General features: G+C 45.8%; 1 long non-coding RNA gene across 1 annotated transcript in view; it reads left to right on the plus strand.

The window, feature by feature from the left end:
• Nucleotides 1-3,844: 3,844 nt before the first annotated feature.
• Nucleotides 3,845-20,459, plus strand: part of LOC148163759 (uncharacterized) — a 106,617-nt gene continuing 90,002 nt past the window's right edge. Inside the window, exons 1-3 of the long non-coding RNA XR_015768775.1 lie at nt 3,845-3,911; nt 4,454-4,555; nt 9,347-9,445. This is a non-coding gene — a long non-coding RNA (uncharacterized LOC148163759). The remainder of the gene's footprint in view (nt 3,912-4,453; nt 4,556-9,346; nt 9,446-20,459) is intronic.

Below are 20,459 nucleotides of genomic sequence, written 5' to 3' on the forward strand. Positions count from 1 at the left end.
AGCTGTTGTCAGGGATTCTGGGGATCGAGTCCTCCCTTTCCCTGGTTTGTGGAGTCCTTCTGACCCGGTTCCCTGGTGGCCATCTACCCATATCCCTTTGGAATGGGTGTAGGAAGAGGTAGGTGACCTCAGTTCTTGTCCTGCAGCCTCTGAACTTACCTCTGGGAGGCCCAAACCAGCTGTGATAAGGTTCTTCCCCCCCACTTTTTTTTTAAAAAAAGATTTATTTATTTGAGAGAGAGAGAAAGAGAGGAGGAACAAAGGGAGAGAGACAAGCAGATTCCGTGCTGAGAGCAGAGAATGACACAGGACTTGATCCCAGGACCCTGAGATCATGACCCAAGCCGAAATCAAGAGCTGACCGCTTAACTGACTGAGCCACCCAGGTGCCCCGATAAGGTTCTTTTGCTGCTAAAGAGACTCCTTGGGCTCTAGCTATAACCAGACATCTGGCCTCTGGGACCTTAATATGTGACTGGCAGGGAAGGGGGTGGGTAGAACATTTTCCCTTTAGATTGCTTGAGTTAATGTTCTTAGGGTCTCCCCTGGCCCTGAGGGGAGCTAGGGGAGCTAGTCTTTGCAGAGCCCCAAGAAAGTTTGGGGAAAAAGGCAGGGGCCAGCTTGCCATGCTAAGTCTTAGGTCTTCAGAAACTTGGCTGGTTGCTTCATCACTGGTCCCTTAAAACCTAGATTCACACATGTACACTGGCCTCAAGGTCTCTACTCTCTGCCTCAGTATCTCCTTTTGTGGGTTTCATATGTATATCTGTGGGGGCCCTTTAGTGGAGTGTTGCTTGAAGGCATATGATCGTGACTGCTCGGAAGGTGTCTATATTGTTGATTCCAAATTAATGGACAGTCACTAATAGCTTATTTGGCTTATACTTTGCCCGGTGCTTATTTAGCTCTCAGTGCAGATACAGTCCCGGTCCTTCACCTGTCCTCACTCTTCTCCAAGTGATCCCTACCCAAAGTCTGTCCCCAACACTTTGTCCAGAGCTTGTGTGCCTCTCTTACCTGCTTTCTCTTTCTCCTCAGCCCCCACTCTCCCGTGCACCGGCTCTGCCAGGATGCATTAATCTGAAAAATTTAGGGCTGAGCTTTAGGCCTCTTTTGATTGCAGCATTTTGGGGGAGAGGGCAAGGGAGGCAGTTTTTCTATCCATGCAGAGGTCCCTGGGAGAGCCTGGGGGCAGCCATGACAGCAGCTTCACCCTATCAGCTTTCTGGGCACATCCACCACCAAGCAGCACCTGAGAGGGGAACCGGCTTAGCAGCGAGCCGAGTGAGATTGAAGAGGATCATAAAGAAAATATATATCCTCCTCCCGGGCCTCGCTCCCTCCTCCTGCTCCACACTTGCCTCCTTCTCTCTCTTTGTCTTGCTCCCTCCCCCCTCTTCACTGCATCCCTGTTTTCTTTGTTCCTATTTTGCTTCCTTCACCTTCATTTCTGTCAGGCAGATCTGTCTTTCTATCGGTCTGTCTCACCGACTCCAAATATGTTTTGGTCTGAGTTTTTCCAGGGCTGTGTCTGCCATCAGCTCTTCCTTCTCCCTGTCTCCCTCCCTGCGTCCCTCCCTCAGTCTCCGAGGGTCTCTCTTCGCATCACATCTTTATGAGGTTCACGGTGTGTGCCTTTTAGTTTCTCTATCCACATCTCCTCTGGTCTCTCTCCTTTTGCTGCCTCCCCCCCATCCCTGTTCCCTCTCTTGCCCCCCCCTTTCTATCTCTCTCCCTTGCTTCTCCTATCTCTGTCTCTTTCAGCTCTTCCCCTGTCTCTGGCTCACACCCCTGCCTCCTCACCACCTCCCTCCTCCCACCCCTCAAGGTTCAGATACTTCGTGTGAAATCACCTGGATGGGCTCCAACTGCCAGGTCCCCCTATTCTCTACCCCCTCCTCCAGGAGAGATTTATTGCCCCAACTCTGCGTCCTCTGCATTCCCCCCAGCCCTGGGCCAGTTCTTTTCATTACCTGGTGATTATCTGGGGGCCCTGGCATTTCCCCCAGCCTCCCACCCTCTACCCAGCAGGCAGTGAATAGCACAGGGAGAAAGGGGAAGGGAGAGCTCTTGGGACCAGATGCAAGGACATGGAGACCCTCCCCCTGCACCCGCCCTTCTTTCCCTGAAGCAGATGCACATCTGGGAAAATCCCAGCTTGAGGCAGGGGAAGACAGCCTAGGACTGTTGGAACAGACATAAATCAAACACCCAGGTGCCCCTCCCCTACTGTTCTGTCATTACAGTCATCCTTCCAATTCCTGCCTGTCTTCTTTGCCTCTAGGAATTTTGGCTCTGGAGTCTTGCCTGGGCCACTCATTCGCTGCCCAGAATTGGGCCTGGAACAAAGGAGGTGCTCAGTTAATGCCTTTGGTCCATGCCTCACGGAGATGTGTGAGGGCAGGGTCAATGAAATTTGTAGGTTTTCCTCAGCTGGAGGTGCTTTCTGAGCTCTGAAGCCATCTTTTCTGCTCCAATTCCAATGCTCTGTCTTAGTATAGTTAGTATAGACTCCATCCCTTTGCAGTCCCGCCACCACCCTTCTTTCCCCTCCCTCCACCTCTACCCTGGGGTTTAGAGGAATCTCAGCACTATCAAGCAAAGTCAGTGGTGCCCCTTTTCCCTGAGACCGATGGCTTTTTGGGCCCATCACTTGTGCATTCAGCCCTCGGTCTCTAAGGAGGCCCCACCGTCTCCATCTCTGAGAATTCTCACCTCTGAAGAGGATTGGTGGGAAGGAGGAGGCACTTTCCTTTGGTCACTGTTTCAGGGTCTTGGAAACCCTACTTTTTTTTTTTTTACAGATTTATTTATTTTAAGGGCGCCATGGGTGGCTCAGTCGTTAAGCGTCTGCCTTCGGCTCAGGTCATGGTCCCAGGGTCCTGGGATCGAGCCCCGCATCGGGCTCCCGGCTCCGCGGGAAGCCTGCTTCTCCCTCTCCTACTCCCCCTGCTTGTGTTCCCTCTCTCGCTGTGTCTCTGTCAAACAGATAAATAAGATCTTAAAAAAATTTATTTATTTTAGAGAGGGGTGGGCAGAAAGAGAGGGATAAGCACACTCTGCGCTAAGCGGAGAGCCCGACATGGGGCCTGATCCCACAACCCTGAGATCATGACCTGAAGTGAAATCAAGAGTCTGATGCCTAACTGGCTGAGCCACCCAGGTGTCTTCGAAACCCTACGTTTTGAGTGTCTGGAGCAGGAAGCTCTCTAGGTAGGGACTGTATCTTTTTCTTTATTTCCTCCAGCACAATGCTCAATGCATATTTAGTTAGAATATGCCATGACCATTGAATGACTCTCCCTCGTGGTGAACTTATGCCAGTTCCCTTTTAGTTTTATTTCCGGAGGGATGCGGAATGTGGGTGAGGGGTTGGGGTTGGATGGTGGTGGCAGAAGAACCTAGTAGTATATTCTGGGTGAGGTCGTTGGGGGGGTGCTTCTATCCTTGTTTAAAGGACTCCTGAGTGGGTTCTTTAGCTGGATCTGGGACTGGCCCCTAAATTACCACAGGCTGGGCTCCTCCTGGCTCTGCACACTCTCCTGCCAACTGGGACCTCCTCCATGAACAGGATCCTGGAAAGAGTGTTTACTTCTAAATTTGTATCTTGCTGCCCAGTCTCAAACAACGTCCCATTTAAGCCCTCACTCTGCCTCCTCACACAGAAAGGGACCCACTAGTCTTCCTTTGCCCATCTCCAGCTTTCCTCCTGGAATGGGGCTAAGCCACTTCCTTCCCACTTTCCCACCCTTCCCAAAGCCCCCTCAAACCCGCCTCCCCGAGGGCCCCGCCTCCCCGAGGGCCCTGCTCCACATCTTTGACACTGTTTGGCCAAGCTCCTTACCTCTCCTCGGGTTTAGCTTGCACTTTCTTCTCAGGTCTTTCTCCTTTGAGGTAGAAAAAGCGCATGGGTAAGTGATTTCTCGTGTTTCTAGAGTTGGAAATAAAACAGACAGCCAGAGAGGAAGAAGGCGGAGCTTGGGGTGCCACTGGTTGTGGAAGCCCTGTGGTGTTTGAGCAGAGGGTATTTCAGGGTGTGAGAGCTAGACTTTGTGTTGCGGGGTGCAGACCAGAGGCCTTGCGAGTTTGGGAAGGGCTGGTAGGTTTGCTGGGGTCGGAGTGATTTGGAGGCCTACACTCTGCTCTCCTCCAGACCAGAAATGTTCTCAGCTCTGCTGAGGAAAATGAGTTAGGGGAGGTTGTTCCTTGGCGCTTCTCCTACAGTGTCCTTCCCACCTCTTTGCCATGGCCTTCTTCCGGGTCTTTCCTTTCTGAACTAGTGCAGAGCTTGCTTTCTTCATCTTTGCCTTTCCCATAGGGCCTAGCACATAGTATGCTTAGACCCATTCTTTGAATTAATTAAGAAATCTTCCACCTGGCTCTGCTGCCTCCTTCATGTTTTGCCTTGTTCCTCACTGGAGATTCTGAAAGTCTCTGTATCCTGTCTTCTTAGGGAGGGCATTGGTGTGGACTTCAAAGAATAGCAGGTCCAGTTTGATGAGGCGGTCCACCATAAGGAGAGAAGATTTGTGGGTCTTCTTCCTCCAGGCTCAAGGTAGGTATCTATTTTTACAGCTGCTGAACGTATCTCCCTGCCTTTCTTATCTAATTTAAAAAAAAGCTGGGGTGGGGATTGAGTATAGGCCAGGTCAGGCTGGAGGAGGAAAGATTACCAAGTTCCCCTGGGGTGTGGCTGCCTAGTGGTCTTTAAAACACTGTACGGATGCTTGTCTGAGGTCCCAAATATATTGTGAATGAGCCAGTGCTAAATAAACCTTGAAACTTGATGGCTCTGTTCTCTCTCTCTTGGAATCTATCAATTTTATGTACACGATAGGCATATTTATTGATTGATAAAGGCTTGGAGGAGAGGCCTGAAATAGGACTGGCTTTCTAGGTCTCCAAGAGGCATTTTGCTGTTATCACAAAACATATTTGCAACTCTTTAATTTCTAAGGCCCTTGAGGTTCTTAAATTGTACTCCTCCCAGCGCCCCCCATCATGTACCCTGTAGGCAGTACCTTGACACCAGAAGCCCAGAAAACACTTACCCATGCATGACACCGGTTTTATTGATTATATGTGGCAAATGTTGATTTCTAGGTTGTCTTTCTCTTGCCCTCTAGCAGTTCTTGGGCAATTTCTCTCATTATCAATTGATAGAGATTATATGCCTCCAGAAGGCAGACTCATATTGACCTTAGTTTAAGCAAAATCATGTGGAAAGCCCAATTTCCTTCACCAAGTATATTCCAAAGTGACAAAAAATGATTTTTGGATTATGTTCTTTTGGTTTACCCTCGTCCCTTTTTTCTTTTATTATTGCAGAAATCACAAAGCAGACTGGGGGAAGGGTGGTGGAGGTTCTTCGTTGTACATCATGATGCATGAGCTGGGGTGACGCAGATGGGTCTTTTTAAAAATTTTATTTATTTATTTTTTTTAGAGAGGGAGAGAGGGGGTGTAGGGGCCGAGGGAGAGGGAGAGAGAGAGAATCTTAAGCAGGCTCCACACCCAGTGCAGAGCCTGACACGAGGCTCCATCTCACAACCCTGAGATCATGACCTGGGTTGAAATCAAGAGTTGGATGGTTAATCTACCGAGCCACCCAGGCACCCCTGTTTTTTAACATTTTATTTTATTTATTTTTTTTAAGATTTTATTTATTTATTTGAGAGAGAGAATGAGAGAGAGCATGAGAGGGAAGAGGGTCAGAGGGAGAAGCAGACTCCCTGCTGAGCAGGGAGCCCGATGTGGGACTCGATCCCGGGACTCTGGGATCATGACCTGAGCCGAAGGCTCAGTCGCTTAACCAACTGAGCCACCCAGGCGCCCCCAACATTTTAAATTATTTTTACAGATTTAAGTAATCTCTAAGGTCAATGTGGAGCTCCAACTCATGACTCTGAGATCAAGAGTCTCATGCTCTACCGACTGAGCCAGCCAGGTGCCCCCAGATGGGTCTTGATGGAGAAGTCACAGTGATCTGTATTTGGATAAGAACTCAGGACTTTGAGGCATGATACAACTTTCATATGGTTCAGAGGATCTGGTGTCTTTCCTACAGCAAAACAAAAAACAAATTAACTTTCCAAAGGAGCAGGTGGCAGTGTGGAGCAGCTACCTAAGGCTGTGGGTGCAGCCAAGCAAAGTCTGGTGAGAGAGGACAGAGAGAAAACGACAGCCAAGTACTTACATGGGAGGACAGAAGACACATTTAAAGATATGAAGGAAGATAACCAGAGACATAGTTGGCGTTTCCTAAGCTACGTTGTGTTCAGTGTATTACTGAGGGTGTATATTGGGAGGAGGTACATGGAAGAAGGAGACATGGGCTCTGACCACTCACAACTGTTAATCTAAAAGTAGAGACAGGGTATAGTGATAGATGGGACCACTGGATGGATTTCTAGATCTATGCTCACAAGGAAAGGAAGGATTTGGGGGAAAAAACAGCTGTTTAGCAAGGCTTCTTGGGACAAAATGAGTGTGGATCAGTGCTCATTGTAGACAAAGGCCATCCTACCTTACAGTTGTAGTTTGGAAAAAAGGTGGGCAGGCAGATGGATTTCCTTCTATTGTTTTTTTCCTGAGGACTTTTATTACATGTTCTGGGCTGACAGGATTTGGGATTGAGAAAAGGGGAGTAGCAAATCATAGGGGGAACGAGAGGAAATAGATTTTCACTGTTGACATCAACGTATCACATCACTTTCTAATCCCTTAATTTTACACCCTTCCTGGCTTTCCCCAGCTCTTTCTTTTTCTTTGTTTCAGATTGATTGATTGATTTGTGAGTGGGGGGAGGGGCAGACCGAGAGGGAGAGAGAGAGAATCTCAAAAAGACTCCCTGCTGAGAGTGGAGAAGTGGGGCTTGATCTCACAACTCCAAGATCATGACCTGAGTGAAACCAAGAGTCAGATGCGCAACTGACTGAACCATTCAGGTGCCCTCCCCAGCTCTCTTTCTGATTCCTGTTTGGAAAATCTAATTCTGATTTTTCCTGGTAGCCCATCTAGTTTCTGAAGATCTCTAGAAGCAGAAGCTCAGGATTTTCTGATTTGTCAAGTTGATCATCTTGTTTTGGTGTGATAGAAATGTTAAGGATTTCCAAAACTGGATTCTCACTGAAACCAAACCTGTAAGTGTGTTCAAAACATGAACGAGGAACTTTCTCAAAAGTTATCCCAGAGGGACTAAGAAAAGCCACCTTGTTCACAACCATCCCAGAATGATACTAGATCATATGGAGTCTATATGGCCTCTAGAGAAGCTCTGGCTATTGGATTGTTTACTCAAATAATGGTGCAATGAAACTAGTGTTGTGTCTGCATGTATCAGGGACTCTCCATAGATATTGAAGGAAGAAAGCACAAATATTTTGGTCTACATCTACATAGATTTTGGTCTACATTTGGGGGGTTGGACTTGGTCTATATACAGTTGGTCTGGTGTGTGTTAGTCTGCATCAGGATGGGTTTTCACTACTTGGAATTCAGCCTCTGCCAGACCGTGATGGGATTTGAGAGGTGTAGTGCTGGGGTGGTAGGGTAAGTAGGTAAGTTGGAGGAGGTGGCTGTGTTTCCTCTTGGTCTAATGACCCGACAGTTTGGGGGCTGTGATGCCTTCACGTTCAAGTCTTGGTTGCACCTAGTAGTATTTACTTGTAGAATTAGGGTTTCTAGCCTCATTGAGAGAACACGAAGCATGTTCTACCCTAAGGAGTTTCTATTTATTTAATTTAATTTTAATTTAAAAAAATTTTAAAGATTTTACTTATTTATTTGACACACAGAGAGAGAGAGCACAAGCAGGGGGAGCAGCAGAGGGAGAAGGAGAAGCAGGCTCTCCGCTGAGCGGGGAGCCCGACTTGGGGCTTGATCCTGGGATCACAACCCCAGCTGAAGGCAGATGCCCAACTGACTGAGCCACCCAGGCGCCCCTATTAATTTTTAAAAAAGATTTTATTTATCCAGTTGAGAGAGAGAGACAGAGCATGAGTGGGGGGAGGGGCAGAGGGAGAGGGAGAAGGATAAGCAGACTCTTTGCTAAGTGGGGAGCCAGATGCAGGGCTTGATTCCAGGACCCCAAGATTATGACCTGAGCCAGTCAGATGCTTAACCGACTGAGCCACTCAGGTGCCCCATTTTATTAATTTCTTAGGAGTTTTTATTTTATTTTTTAATTTTTAAAAAAGATTTTATTGTTTATTTATTTGAGAGAGAGGGGGCGAGGGGAGGGGCAGAGGGAGAGGGAGAAGCAGATTCCCCACTGATCGAGGAGCCTGGATGCAGGGCTCGAACCCAGGACCCTGAGATAATGACCTGAGTCAAACTGAGATGCTTAACTGACTGAGCCACCCAGGAGCCCCAGGAATTTTTATTTTAGAAAGGGGGACAATGGATTCGTACAAGTAACATTCAAACAGAATATAGTACAAAGTAAGATCATAGGTGGGAAAATGCTTGGTAAGTGATCAGGTCATTTGTTGTTCTCAGAAGACTCCTGGGAGATAAGTTTGGATATTTATTTTCTTTAGTATGAGCTGAATTTGGTTACTTCAGCTTTAGCATGGTGGGGGAGGGTCAGGAGAGGGAGAGAAAGAATCTCAAATAGGCTCCATGCCCAGCGTAGTGCCTGACACAGGGTTGGGGCCGATCCCAGGACCGTGAGACCACGACCCTAGCTGAAACCAAGAGTTAGAGGCCCAAGGAACTGAGCCATCCAGGCGTCCCTACTTCAGCTTTCTTTCTAGCCTTTCAGGGAAACTGTCTGAACTTTACTTATCTTTCCCCAGGGCAGAAGTAACACTGAAATGATTTCTCTCTCTTTTCCTTTTCTGCACAGACTAAGACGGAGAATTATTATTATATTTTAGTATCTAGATCTGTATTAATATCTGTAGCAAATATTTAACTGGATCTGTATAGTTGGTCAAACTGGATTTACTGGTTCAAGGTGTGGTGGAGTTTGTTTTGTGTTTTTGGTGGGGGCATGGAAGGAAGGGCAGAAAGAGGCTCTATTGGATCATGGCTCAAGCTGAAGATGTAGCTGGAACTGATGTTTTCCTGGGAAACAGTTATACAAATGCTGAGATGGGGTAAATGCCGCCTCTTCCATGCAACCTTCTCAGGCTGACCCACAGTGCACAAAAGATATTCCCTAGTCTTGCCAACACAGCCAAATGAGATCCTTACTACTCTAACTTTCCATCAACTATGAAGCCATCTGGGGTCTTGACATGTCCTCGCCTTGCTTGTTCATTTCTGATTTACAGTACAAAGTAAGATCTTAGGAATACCCTTTCTGGTTCGTAGTTTATGTATCTTTTACTTATTTTGGCAGGTGGGGAAGTATTCCTTCAGGAGAGAGAAGTATCCAGGAAATGCCCTTAATTTTAAGTTTCCAGAAGGAGTTCTCTGTTTGCCATCATTGTCTTGCACAGTATGTAAATGAGTGCCTGGTGATTTGGGGGTGACAGTGGTGGTGTTAATAATTAAGGGGGAAGAAAAATGTTGCTTTTGCTTGAATTCTTTTGCACAAAGAATCACTGTGGTGCCTGAATTTTCTGATTTGGAATTTGCCTTTGTATTCATTTACACTTAGTTGAAATCTGATCTTTAATATATTGAATCCAGTCTTTCTCACTTGGAAACTTTTTGTGGTTTCTACTTGAGGGAACCATCCGATTTCTCAGTTTAGACCCAACCCAAACTCCACAAAATCCATCTGTGTAGTGATTTACAGATAGTACAGGAAAAATGGTAGCAAATAACAGCAGATCCTTTTCTCAGGGAGCTTACAAGACGAGGGCATTTCACGGATACTTCCCTCTCCTGAAACAAGTGAAATCCTGCTCTGCACACCATTTGGTCGTTTGACTATTGTCCACTGCCCCCCTTCTGCAGGTTAGACTTACATGTAGTTATTACAGTCTGAGTTGCCTAATGCCAAAGCATTAGGTGACTTATTTTCCACATTAAGTAAAGCAGTAGAAGTAATAAACTCTGTGTTGTCTGTTCAGTTGTCGCACATCAAGGGGATGACACTGGAGCAAATCATAAATGTCACAGATAATGCAGTTGGTCTCAACCAGTTTGGGTTATTTCCATTGCACTTTCACTTTGTTGTAGTGAGAGAGATTTGGGTCTCTGTTCTGATTTTAGATCATTGACATTGCCAAACTGGGCTGTAGAGCCTGGGGTATTTCCTTGGTGGCGGCCAGTTAACTCTTTACACCTCAGGTTTCAGCTGGGGAAGAAAAGGCAAGCTGAAAGTGTCATCAGGCATGAACTCTGCTCCTTGGCTCCACCTCATCAGCTACTACTCCTGCCCTCTTCCCTAACTGGGTGTTCTCCCAGTGCAGAGTTCTAGGCCAGTGAGATATGCCCACTGGATATTCATGAGGAGAGAGCAGGGGGCAAGGAGAACAAACTGGAGAGCTCAGATATCTATCTGTAGGTGTGGCCAGAGAAGCTTCCAGAAGGAGGGTCATGTTGAACGGGTTTGGAAAGAGCGTGTTCTAGGCAGAGAGGGACAGTCTGTATGAGGGCTGATAATGCCCGCAAGATGTGCATGTGTGGGGAAAGATTTGTCTTGTTCAAGCAGGAGCCACAAAAAAGGTTAATAGTAGGAGTAAGTGGTAGAAGAACAGTGAAAAGAAAGCCTTCGAAATGCAATCTTAGAAGTTTGGATTTAATAGAAAGCAGGAAACTGCAGGTCTAGTTGGGGGAGAGAGAGAGAGGAAGAGAGAGTCTTTTTAAGACTTGAGGAAAGTGTCATTTTCCAGAAAGAGGGTAGAGGGCACTCACACTTCAGTTATCTTCTGCAATGCAGTAGTCAGGAAGAATGTGATTTAGGGCTTTATCCTGCTTCAGGGAAGGGCAGCACTGTCTGATGGCTGCTGGGTGAATCTGAGTGAGAGCTGAGAGGATCTCATTGTTTAGAGTTACCAATTTTATGGACCAGGGGCGTAGACCAGGAAGTGTGGCAGGAGGCTGTCCCTGGATATGCAGTTATTTGCAAGCTGTAGGAACCTACTAGATGGAGGTCTAGTGTGGACAAGGTGCCAAGTGTCTAAGTGACTTCATGTCAGCTGAATTGAATTGAGGGCTAGGTTGGTGATCCCCAAATATCTGAAACCAATGATTTCAGTTGGAATTCCTTAGATTTAATAAAAATTTTTATGCAATTTCCCTGAATAAAGTCAGGGTCCTTAGAAGCTGCTTTGTCAGTGCTCTTGTTTTTGGACATATTTGGGGTTTTCTTTTTTTTGAAACTAAAATAGAAAGGCAATCCGTTATCTTCTCTTCTGATCTTCTTATACTAATAGCATGTTCAGAATACCCATTATTCCTTATCTCAAGTCCATATTTCTTTTTTTTAAAGATTTTATTTATTTATTTATTTATTTGAGAGAGAGAAAGAGAGAGAGAGCATGAGAGGGGGAGGGTCAGAGGGAGAAGCAGACTCCCCGCTGAGCAGGGAGCCCGATGTGGGACTCGATCCCGGGACTCCAGGATCATGACCTGAGCCGAGGGCAGTCGCTTAACCAACTGAGCCACCCAGGCGCCCATCAAGTCCATATTTCTTAATAACCTTAAAAAATAATGAGGAGATCCAAGAATAGACAGAGAGGTCTGTATTGATGCCTCATGTCCATTGGTCTTTGTGCTTATTTCCATGGATGATTAATAAATATTAACAATGCTCTAGATGCTGTGAGTTTGGAGCTGGTCAGAGACATGGGTCACAATGGGGAACACTAATCCTCATTTTTTATATTCTACTGAGTCAGGTCTCTGGTTGTCAACAACACTCAAACCAGAATGATCAATCTGACAGAGCTCAAGTCCTTTTTCCCAGCATCATCATGAAGTTTTAGATCTGGAAGGGGATAATCATATTTTGGAGTGACTGGAGAGCTGACATTTTTCTGGTACTGGGTTTTTCTGGGTTAAGGATAAAGAGGGGATTGCCATTCTCTGGCGAACATTCCCAGTCTGCTCCTGATTGGCAGCCAAGTCTGGGGAGCAAATGGCCAAGTGAATTAGGAAACTTAAAAAGATGTTTTGTTAAACCATCCTCATTAAATTGGCACCGTCTGCCTTCCTACTCTCCTTTGTCCCAGCTGGGTCTGTCCTTTGTGACAGATGTTTCTTAACAGTGTGTGCCAGCAACATCTGGAAGCCTTGGGTGACGGCTGAGGTTTGAGAAGGCCAAAGCTGGAGGTTTTTAGGTTTTCAGGGAAATTGCAACCATCTTCCTGCTATTGCGCTACCATTTTTAGAAATATCTGCTCCCCATCCCCATTTTCCTTATGCAATGAGAACGAAGCCTTCGTTGCCTTCTCTAGCACTTCCTGACCCACTGAGGATTTTTTTTTTCTTCTTCTCAAGAATGAGGTAGTCAATAGAAAAGATTTGGGGTAGAATGATGAAAGAATAGGATGATGAAAGAATAGGATGATGAAAGAAATCTCAGGTGGGTGACATATTTGGCATCTAGAGATCTATTATCTTATATTTCTTTTTTTTTTAAATATTTTATTTATTTATTTGACATAGAGAGAGAGAGAGACAGAGTGAGCACAAGCAGGGGGAGTGGCAGGCAGAGGCGGAGGGAGAAGCAGGCTCCCCACAGAGAAGGGGGAGTCCGATGCGGGACTCGATCCCGGGACTCCGGGATCATGACCTGAGCCGAAGGCAGTGGCTTAACCAACTGAGCCACCCAGGCGCCCATATTATCTTATATTTCTACTAAAAGCCAAGCAAAAAGAGATGGGTTAAAGTTGTGGGTAGGAATTATAATTAGCTATAAAATCATATTTGGGAACTATTGGAATAGGTATGAGGATGCTTTGGAATCTTCCTTGGCATCTAAAAATATAGTCTGGAGACATTTTGGCTCTAGATTGGGTTAGGATTTTACTTTTTTTTTTTTTTAAGTAATCTCCACATTCAATGTGGGGTTTGAACTAAAGACCCTGAAGTCAAGAATCAGATGCTCTACTGAAGGAGCCAGCCAGGCACCGCCTCCCCGCCCCCCCCGCCCCCCTCCAGCCGCTTCGCAGATTGGGTTAGGATTTTACCAGGACATTGGTTAGATGGAGCTGTCAGATTTAATGATCCCTCTACTTCTAGCTCTGGCCCATCAGTATCTATTTGGGATGAAAGGGAAGACATCAGCGGAGGATGACCTGGGCTCAAAGATAAGAACTGGCTCAAATACTCCTTTAATGGCCATGCTCTAGAGTCTTGACTCTTTGTGGAGGTAGGCTGCTACGGTAGAAAGAACATGGTCTTTGAAGTAACAAAGAACCAAGTTCAAATTCCAGGTCTTATTTTTACTGGCTGTATGAGCTTAGGACAGTTGTCTTACCTTTCAGTCTGTAAAGTGGAATAATAATACTTATTTCATTGAGCTGTTAAATGAAATAACATATGCGCATTTCTTACAGCTCAACAAATTCTGGTTCTCTTCCACCCCTCCCTCCATGTGTCCCTAATTCTTGCACATGTACCTGGTCCCCCTATTTGCTAGATACCATTTTTCTCTGCCTCCAGCCTCTGCACATGTTCCCCAATGCCTCGTAGAGTTCAAGCCTAGGGCCTTGATTTATTAATTTGTGTTAGTCCCACAAAATGACAATAACAGTATGTAGTTTTTATAACTGTACTAACATGAGCCAAGGTTGTGGTTTCTTTCCAGGCATTTTTGCTTGCTGACAATTTTGGTTGTAAATCAAAGACAAAGGAGTTCTTTCTTCCCACCCACTCCTCTGATCTGAAGTTCCTGATTCGGGGCTAGATCATTCTGGGTAGGATTTTGTTCCAACCAAAAGCAATGGCACGCTGGTTTATAAAGGTCATCCAGGGAATGAGAATCCATAACCTTTACTACTGGGACATTCTTGTTTTCCTCCTAACTTTTTCATTTGAAAAATATCAAACCTATAGAAAGTTGCAGGAACAGTATAATTTACACCCATTTATCTTTCACCAGGATTGATTGTTAATATTTTGCTACATTTACATGCTCTCTCCAGTGTGTGTGTATGTGTTTATGTGTGTATGAAATATGGTCCATATTCAAAGTTTACTAATTGTCCAATTTTTTTTTTTTTTATAGTAGAATGTTTCTCCCTGATCCAGGTGCAATCCAGGGTTCTGCATTACATCTCATTGTCATATCTCTTGATTCTCCTTTCATCTGCAACAGTTCTTCAGCCTGCCATTCCTGACATTGACAGTCTTGAATGTCATAGGTCAGTTGTTTTATAGAAAGTCAACTCTCTATAGAAAATTGTTTTGTAGACTGATCATTTTTATCATTAGATTCAGGTTACACATTTTGGGCAGGAATATTATATAAGAACATTCTTTTTTTTAAAAGATTTTATTTTTTAAAGAGAGAGAGAGAGAGAGCACAAAGGGAGAGTGAGAGGGAGAAGCAGACCCCCTGCTGAGCAGAAAGCCCAACGCAGGGCTCGATCCCAGGACCCTGAGATCATGATTTGAGCAGAAGGCAGGCGCTTAACTGACTGAGCCACCCAGGCGCCCCTATATAAGAACATTCTTAAAGACAATGAATGGCATGTAGACAGGGAACAGGTCTTCCTTCCCATTGTGTTTGTAGGGTCAAGCACAAGGACTGGCATTTAGAAGATGCTTAATATTTATTGAATGAACGACTGAATGAATGACCTAAAACTTTCCCTGCTACTTAGGTGTATTATTTTTCTGCTTGAGGAGAGGAGGAAGAGCAGCCTTCTCTATCCTAGTCCCACTTTTATTATACATGTTTGAAGGCTTGAAGGTAACCTAAGACCTCTGTGATGAGCCCACAGAGCAGGGAAATGAGCAGGGGACTATGACATGAAGCAAGCTGTAGAGTCTCTACCCTGGGGGATGGGTGGTGATCATACTACTTGAGACAGGAGGATGAATTTTCTTTCCTCAGATGGAAAGAAAAACAGCACACAGAACCTAGGAGTATATGGCCTGTTTCTAGTTATTCAGGTTTCTAGCTTTTACTGTACTTCTCTCCCTTAACCCCCATTTGAATCCTAAGAATGCCATGGTGAAAATTGATTTCTGTCCCTCCTCCTTTCCCAGTGGGGACAACCCCATAATTCTCTCCTTCTCTACCCTCCATTTCCCTCCCCAACCCACACACACAAGTGTGTATTTTCTAACATTTATAAACGGTGGTTGGGCGGCCATTCTCTCCAGATTATTTATTGTTGAGAAAATCTATAACTCCTCGGACTTCTCATTTTGATGTAGAAGCTTTCATCCCTGTCGCCCGGGGGAAGTGAGGTTATGAGAGGTACTCTTTGCCTCTCAGAAATGTGTTTTCAGGCTTCCCTTTGGGGCCCTTTCTCTCTCCAGCTCTGATCATCTCAGACATTTCTGACAGTCCTTCCTGAGGCATCTGGGGCTTGGGACTGGATTCATCTATTTAATTCTGCAAGGATTCCAAGTGCCTGAGTCACATGGTTCCTGTCCCCTTTCTAAGAGTCTACCTACCCCTGTCTATGCAGACACGTATTTCACCAGGTTCCAGAAAAAGCACCCCTTATCTCCATGTCAGCTTTTCTACAGTAATGGTGGGAATAACCTAAAATAGTGAATGATACTAAAATGACTCTTGTTTGATTTTTAAGTGATTGAATCTTGCCTAGAGATAATCCATAATGTGAACAGTTTCAGTGAAAGCAATCCATCATATTATTCTCCCATGGGAGGCTGTATGGCATCTCTTCTTTGCCATCTAGGGAGAGAGGCAGATGCAAGAACACAGCTTGTTCAGCCTTCCTGTGTTGTCAGAAGCACCAGACATCTCTTGAGGTCTCTGCAAAACTTGTCTCCATGTTTTGTTTTCAAACCCTGGAGGAGGCCTGTCCTTAGTTTGAGAACCCAATGCTTAGTCCAAAGAACATGTAAATCGGTAGCCAACATGAAACTATCACTTTTCCTAGGATTTCCATCACACCCAGAGTAAAAGCCAAAATCCTCATAGTGATTCTCAGACCCTACGTGAAGGATCTGGCTTCCTCCTTTCTCTCTGACCTCATCCCCTACTGCTTCCCACTACTCACTCTGTCCTGGCCCCACAAGCTTCCTTGTTATGCCTCAAAAATAGCCAAGTACCATTTCACACCCGTTGGATTGGCTGCTATTAAAGAAACAGAAGGTAACAAGTGTTAGTGAGGATCCGAGAAATCGGGACACTTGTGCTTTGCTGGTGGGAGTGTAAAATGGTGCAGCTGTTGTGGAAAACAGCACAGTGATTTCTCAAAAAATTAAATATACAATTATCATGTGATCCAAGAATCACACTTCTGGGTATATATCCCCCAGAATTGAAAGCAGGGACTCAAAAAGATGTTTGTACGCCCATATTCACAACCCGCACAACCCGCGTGCCCATCAGTGGATGAATGGATAAACAAGATGTGGTATATACATACAATGGAATATTATTCTGCCTTAAAAAGGAAGGACATTCTGATACATGCTACAACATGGATGAACCTTGAAGACATCATGCTAAGTGAAAGAAGCTGGCACAAAAGGACAATATTTTATGATTCCACTTATGTGAGGTACCTAGAGTAGTTAAATTCATAAAGACAGAAAGTCGGATGGTGGTTGCCAGGGGTTGTGGGGAGGGAAAAATGGGGAGTTACAGTTTAATGGGTACAGAGTTTCAGTTGAGGAAGATGAATAAGTTCCAGAGCTGGATGCTGGTGACAGTTGTACAACAATGTGCATGTCAGGTTGTCTTGGACCACCCATCTTAAAATCACAACACCCACCATGAGAACATCCTAGCCTTTTCTTGCTTTACTTTTCTTTTTATTATTTTTTAAAGATTTTATTTATTTATTTGACAGAGAGAGACACAGCAAGAGAGGGAACACAAGCAGGGGGAGTGGGAGAGGGAGAAGCAGGCTTCAGGCTGAGCAGGGAGCCCGATGCAGGGCTCGATCCCAGGACCCTGGGATCATGACCTGAGCCGAAGGCAGACGCTTAACAACGGATCCACCCAGGTGCCCCTCTTGCGTTACCTTTCTCTGTAGCACTGATCACAAATCCAACACAATCTATATTCTTATTACTTGTTTACGGTCTGCTTCCTCCTGCAGGAATGTAAGCAACTTGAGTGGACGGATTTTTGTATTTTTCTTTGCCTTATAGCTGTGCTGAATAATTGGGAACCAGTATATTTGTTGAATGAATAAAGGAATGACCACAAGTACACACACTCACACACGCACGCACACATTTCTAGACAAGGCACAAACAGAAAGAGAAAATGGGAAGACTCCATTTTTCCTTTGGCTTTGTTAACAAATTCCTCCTACCCTTGGGTATGAGACTTGGCCCCAGCGTTCATGGTGGCTTTTACTCTGTTTACTTTTTTGCCCATATTCTGAACTGTTGCCACGGTGGAAGTATGGGTGTACTATGTACATCACACTTGCTATTATTTCAAGCTCTTGGCCTGAACTCAAAGCCTCTACTCTTGTTTTCCTGACTGCCCCCTTCTAGAGCTGCGGGGCTGCTTGAATGAGGACTTTGGAAACTCTTGGAGAGCTCAGCTATCCAGAAAACTTTATACTTGCTTATTTGGGAGCCACTGGTTTGATTGGCTCTGGAGTTTTCATTCTCTGGAAATTTTAAGGTGGATGAGAGAATATATATAATTTGGGATCAGGGAAGGAGCTGTGCTTGGATAGAAAGAGACTGGTATAATCTCAGGAGATGTTGCATTTGAAGTCCACGTCTCGGGGCGCCTGGGTGGCTCAGTTGGTTAAGCGACTGCCCTTCGGCTCGGGTCATGATCCCAGGGTCTTGGGATCAAGCCCCGCATCAGGCTCCCTGCTCGGCGGGAAGCCTGCTTCTCCCTCTCCCACTCCCCCTACTGTGTTCCCTCTCTTTGTCAATTAAATAAATGAGTAAAATCTTAAAAAAAAAACTAAAGTCCCCATCTCTGAAACTTTGAGCACCTGAAAATAATTATTGAATAGCCTCATTAACCTTCCTCTCCAGTCTTTACCAAACTTCTAGCAAAGCAACTGGTATCCAAACCCTCTTTGAAGCCATTCAGGCGGAGCCACAAGGCCAACTTCCTGACTGGCAGGAGGGTTAACACGCAACCACGGGAACCAATGGAACGTACTGCCTTAGAAAAATGTTGTGAAAAGGAAAGGTCCAGAGTGAGGGCAGTACCCTTCTCAGAGACAGAGGAGTGAACACAGTGACCTCTAGGATGGAGGAGAGTGGGTGGGGCTGGCTGGGAAAGCAAGACAGCCTGCAATTTAGTGGGTGGATTGTTGGATTTGACAGGAGTTCTTCCTGGCGACTTGGGATGGAACTTTTGTTCTGGAGTTTGGAATGAGCTCAGAGACCGAGAGAAACACAGGGAGGAGGAGGGAGGGAAGGAGGGGGGGAGCTGGGGGCATTATGGAATTCATACAAGCTGGCTTCATGTTCCCTGGCCTCTCTCCGCGCTTCTTTAAGTACCTCCCCTGCGCCAAGCACCTCCTTTGGGAGAGACTGTTTCCTAATTAAGCTGAGATTCACAGGCCCAGGGCCCTCATTAGGAAATGTCCTCAGGAAATGCTCTTGAAATAGATGATTGTGCATGTTCCAGTCTCCTGTTTCCACCTCTCTTTGGCCCCTTCTCTCCAAAAAAATGAAAAAATTTTAAAAAACTCCTACTTCTAGGAATCTCAAGATATAGGAGTCCATCAATGCATCTATATATTCATCTCCTCTGTCCTAAATGCCCCTTTTGGTTGCTTCGTACAATTATGAGCAGGTCCTTGTCCTGGGGATTGAGGGTTGGGGGTGTGAGTGTGGAACTCAGAAGGAGGAGGTATATGGATCCTGACCTTGCCCTCTGGAAGCTTTTAGACTGTAAAGGAATGTAAGTGCCACACCCAGGACACCACCAGACAGAGAGGGGGAATTCGTTTCAGCTGAGCACCAGGATGGGCGGGGAGGGGAGGAAGGTTGGAGATGGGGCATCAGTCAGGATGGCTTAGGAAAAGCTTCCTAGATGTGGGGGCAAGACTGTAGAATAGGGCTGAGAAGAGCTAGAGGGTCAAGACTGGACAGAAAGCAGTGAGGAGGGCATCCCTGGCAGGGCAGGGGGCTTACTCAGGCCAAAGGCTCATCCCAGGAAGGGTAAGTCAGGATGGGAGGAGCTGAGTTAGGAAGGAGGTGATGGGCCCGACGGGGCTCTGACAGCTCGGTCAGAGAGTCCGAACTGATACAAGCCACTGGAATAATTGCAGATTATTGCATGGAAAAAGGGCATTTCTGAACATGGCGTTTGAGGGTGATGTTTCTCTGTATGGTTATAAGCTGGATTGCAGGTAGAGTTTCTCAGGATTCCCAATCATGAGTTTGCTTTTTCCTCTATAAGTTTGGTTGTTCATTTGTTTGTTCTGCCTGCTTCTGTTGGAGTCATAAAATATGATTATTTAATTCCCATGTGTTTTGTTCTTTGGGTTGCTTCTCTGGTACCTTCCCACTTTGTCTGTAGGCCCGTTTTCACTCATCTCCAGTAAAAGTGGGAAGAGCCCAAGGACCACCCTGCGTAAGAGATTTGAGGGAAAAAGAAATTATCAAAAGCATCTGTGACCCTGCCATTCAGTTGGTCCTCCTCCGAGATTCTTGCTCAGGGTCCATGGATGGACTTGGGAAGAGTATATGGCATTTTTTTTTTTTTGAGGTGAGCAACCTCAGAGGAGTCTGTGATTCAACAAACGTGAAGAACCTCCGTTGTACTCTTTGTTGCGAGGTGGGTGGCTGAGGACGGTTCCCCAGAGAGAGAACTGTGGTGAAAGCATCCTCAGTGCCAACTACAGGAGCCTCCAGAGACAGTTGAGGGGGCTGAAGGAGAAAGAGGAGTTGGGAAAAGGGACATGGGTTCAGAAGGAACTAGTAGGAGGGGAGCCCCCCAATCCCTTGTTCTCCACCCTCTTTCCAGCAGGTATTTCTTCTTTGTATACTCCACATCCTGATGATTGTAGGATTCTGCATCCCCTTCAGTTTAAATCTATTGAGTGTCTGCCATTTATCAGGCTCTGTAGGAGGTCCTTTATCTCCTGTAATTCCTGTGTTGAACCTGCAGTGCTTGGAGTGGGGTCAGTCCCCTCCCTCAGTCGTGGCGTGTTTGCACCATCGCTTCCTGTCAGGTCCCTTTTCTTTTTTTAAAGATTTTATTGACTTATTTGACAGAGAGAGACAGCAAGAGAGGGAACAACAAGCAGGGGGAGTGGGAGAGGGAGAAGCAGGCTTCCCGTGGAGCAAGGAGCCCGATGCAGGGCTTGATCCCAGGACCCTGGGATCATGACCTGAGCAGAAGGCAGACGCTTAACCGACTGAGCCACCCAGGCGCCCCTGTCAGGTCCCTTTTCAATGCATTTTCTTTTTTCCTT

The sequence above is a fragment of the Eumetopias jubatus genome, unplaced genomic scaffold (genome assembly GCF_037043125.1).
Source record: "Eumetopias jubatus isolate StellerSeaLion01/CBP00866 unplaced genomic scaffold, mEumJub1_p1.0 scaffold_8, whole genome shotgun sequence".
Lineage (NCBI taxonomy): Eukaryota > Metazoa > Chordata > Mammalia > Carnivora > Otariidae > Eumetopias > Eumetopias jubatus.